Genomic DNA, 3988 nt, shown 5'->3' with positions numbered 1-3988 from the left:
CCCATCCCGTCCCTGCTCATCTCTTGGACATTTGGAAGGACTTTATCCAGCCTGGTGGCTGTCAGCCTTTTTTTTTTTTTTTTTTTTTTTTTTTGCAGGTCTCTGTCACACAGGCTGGAGTGGCGCCACCGCGACTCGGCATCCTCCTGCCTCAGCCTCTTGAGGAGCTGAGATGGCAGATGTGCACACCATGCCCGGCTGATCTCATCTTTTTAGATGCTGGGCACGGTGGCTCACACCTGTAATCCCAGCACTTTGGGAGGGCGAGGCAGACAGATCATTTGAGGTTGTGTGTTAGAGACTGGCGTGGGCAACATGGTGAAACCCCGTGTGTACTAAAAACACAAAAATGGGCCGGGTGCAGTGGCTCACGCCTGTAATCCCAGCACTTTGGGAGGCTGAGGCGGGTGGATCACGAGGTCAAGAGATCGAGACCATCTTGGTCAACATGGTAAAACCCCGTCTCTACTAAAAATACAAAAATTAGCTGGGCACAGTGGCGCGTGCCTGTAATCCCAGCTACTCGGGAGGCTGAGGCAGGAGAATTGCCTGAACCCAGGAGGCGGAGGTTGCGGTGAGCCGAGATCGTGCCATTGCACTCCAGCCTGGGTAACAAGAGCGAAACTCCGTCTCAAAAAAAAAAAACACAAAAATGAGCTGGGTATGGTGGTGCACACCTGTAGGTCCAGGCGCTCGGGAAGCTAAGGCAGGAGAATCGCTTGAACCCAGGAGCCGGAGGTTGCAGTGAGCCAAGATCGTGCTACGGCACCGCAGCTTGGGCGGTGGAGACTCCATCTCAAATTAATAGAAGTAACAAAATTTTATGTAGAGACAGGGTCTTGTTGTGTTGCTCCAGGTGGTCTCAAACTCATGATTTTAAGGGATCCTTGCACCTCACCCTCCCAAAGTGCTGGGATCACAAGTGAGAGCCACGGTGCCCAGTCCTCTGAGCCGCTTGCAGCTTCTGGGATCTAATAATCCCAGGGTAGTGGTCCTAAGTCTCACAGATGCTCCAAACCCGGGGCTCATGAGAAACATTCTTCAGGCCGGGTGCGGTGGCTCACACCTGTAACCCCAGCACTTAGGCCGAGGTGGGTGGATCACGAGGTCAGGAGATCAAGACCATTCTGGCCAGCATGGTGAAACCCCGTCTCTATTTAAAACAAAAATTAGCCTGGCATGGGGGTCAGTGCCTGTAATCCCAGCTACTCAGGAGGCTGAGGCAGGAGAATCTCGAACCCAGGAAGTGGAGGTTGCGGTGAGCCAAGATCACGCCACTGCACTCCAGCCTGTACACAGCGTGACTCCGTCTCAAAGAAAAAAATTCTTTGCAGGCCGGGCACCGTGGCTCATGCCTGTAAGCTAGGAGTCTAGTCACGGCCACAGACTCCCCGACTTGGGGAGTGGATCGACATTCTGCCGCCCGGAGCAGCTCCAATCTCGTGCCATGTATCAGGTGTGATCCCAGGAACCATGTGAGCGGTCCTTCCCCAGACACGTCCCACTTAACCAGTGGGTCTCCCATGGGGTGACTGTGCCCCCGAGGGACCCTAGGCGATGGCTGGGGGCATTTCCGGTTGGCATGACTTGCGGGGTGCCCCTGGCATGGAGTGGGTGGGGACAGGGACACTGCTCACCACCCTGCGGTGCCCAGGACAGCCCCACCCTAGAGAACAGTCCCATCCTGCTGTCCACAGTGCTAAGGTTGACATGAATTTCCAGTAGCTTCACTGACCAGCCTTCTTCCCATGCTAATTAGGGCTCTGGAAACGCCATTTGCCTACTCTGCCTTTTCCAAGCTAGGAAGGGGCCCAGATGTCAACAGTTCCTTAATTCACATAATTATCCCTTTCCTGCGGTATCTCCAGAAATGTCTGCCAGGGCAAACCTTTTGTTGTCAGCAGGAACCCTCCCATTTCCTTCTAGAATGTTCCCAGCGGCATCTTTTTTTTTTTTTTTTTTTTTTAGAGATGGGATCTCATTATATTTCGCAGGCTGGTGTCAACCTCCTGGGCTTAAGCAATCCTCCTGCCTCAGCCTCCCAAAGTGCTGGATGACAGACGTGAGCCCCAGCACTGGCCCTAACCCATGCTGCACGTAAGAACCCACCTGAGTTTCCAGAACACAGGTCCAACTACCCCCACCCTCCCCGACCCCCACTGAAGCCTCATCTGCAGGCCTCGCTCTGCGGAACCCCGCTGTCTTTTGGGTGACTCCCAGGCCAAGCACCCCTTTGCCTCTAAGACATCAAAGCTGCCATTCCCTTCTCCCAAGCAGTCTCCCAGGGGCCGTTTCTCATGCTTTAGTGCTCAGCTTATCCCTCCCCTCTGCCGGGCAGGAACGTTTGCTCAGCCCTTCATGAGCCAGGCTTGTAGAAATCCTCAGTCCCACAGGCAGTGTGGCGCTATGCGGAATAGCTGTGTGCTCCGCCCTTTTCTCCCCCTACCCCTTGTACTTAGGCGGAATCTTGGGTTTTTCTTTTGGGTCGAAGTCACTCTTGTCATCCAGGCTGGAGTGCAGTGGCGCGATCTTGGCTCACCACAACCTCCACCTCCATGGTTCAAGCCATTCTCCTGCCTCAGCCTCCTGAGTAGCTGTGATTTCAGGCACCTGCCACCATGTACAGCTAATTCTTGTATTTTTAGTAGAGACTGGGTTTTACCCCGTTGGCCAGGCTGGTCTCAAACTCCTGACCTCAGGTGGTCCACCCACCTCAGCCTTCCAAAGTGCTGGGATTACAGGTGTGAGCCACCACGCCCAGCCAGGGATAACTTTTCTAAGAGACAGTCTTGAGACTGGGCACGGTGACTCTCACCTGTAATCCCAGCACTCTGGGAGGCCAAGGAGGATGGATCACCTGAGGTCCCTTGATCAAGACAAGCCTGGACCAAATGGTGAAACCCCATCTCTACTAAAAATACAGAAACTAGCCAGGCGTGGTGGTGCGTGCCTGTAATCCCAGGTACTGGGGCGGCTGAGACAGGAGAATCGCTTGGACCCAGGAGGCTTGCAGATGCAGTGAGCTGAGATTGCACCAGTGCACTCCAGCCTGGGTGAGAGCAAGACCTTGTCTTAAAAAAAAAATGTCAGCTAGGTAGAGTGGCTCCTGCCTGTAAGTAAACCCAGCACTTTGGGAGGTCAATGTGGGCAGATCACTTGAGCCCAGGAGTTTGAGACCAGCCTGGGCAACACAGTGAGACCCCATCTCTACAAAAAATAAGTTAATCAGGAACGGGGGTGGTGTCTGTCTATAGTCCGTGTTATTTGGGAGGCTGAGGTGGAAGGATTGCTCGAGCTCAGGAGGTGGAGGGGAGCTATGCTTGTGCCATGGCACTCCAGGCTGGGCAACAGAGCGAGACCCTGTCTTAAAAAAATTCCTAGCTGGACACAGTGGCTCACCTGTAATCCCAGCTTTTTGGGAGGCCAAGGCAGGCAGATCACTTGAGGTTGGGAGTTCGAGACCAGCCTGGCCAACAACATGGTGAAACGCCATCTCTGCTCAAAAATAAGAAAATTAGCTGGGTGTGGTGGTGGTCTTAAATCCCAGCTACTGGGGAGGCTGAGGCAGGAGAATCGGTAGAACCCAGGAGGCAGAGGTTGAGTGAGGTGAGATGGCACCGTTACGTTCCAGCCTGGGCAATGGAGTGAGACTCCATCTCAAAAAAAAAAAAAAAAATCTCCACCTGGAGGCCTGAGTGATGAGCTGGAGTACAGCCCTGTACACTGCGGGCAGGAGCAAGAAACAAATGTGGTAAAGCTGAGCCACGAGGGCTGCGTGTCACACATCAGCATCTCAGCCACCCCGCCCAACCCAACCCGTCTGTCTCGAAGGAGAGGGCTTTCACACGACATGCAGGCACCTCTGAATATCCTGCGGAATGAATTCTCATTACGTACGATCCCATCACCAGGAACCGGCCTCCTCCCAGCACCAGTGGCCATGAGAAGCAGTGATCCCTAGTTCCCCAACACAAGGGAGAAATGCGGA

This window comes from Aotus nancymaae, unplaced genomic scaffold (genome assembly GCF_030222135.1).
Source record: "Aotus nancymaae isolate 86718 unplaced genomic scaffold, 86718_ANA_hifiasm-v0.15.2.pri h1tg000028l, whole genome shotgun sequence".
Taxonomy (NCBI): Eukaryota; Metazoa; Chordata; class Mammalia; order Primates; family Aotidae; genus Aotus; species Aotus nancymaae.
The sequence above is the reverse complement of the archived record's forward strand: the minus strand, read 5'-3'. Positions refer to the sequence as shown.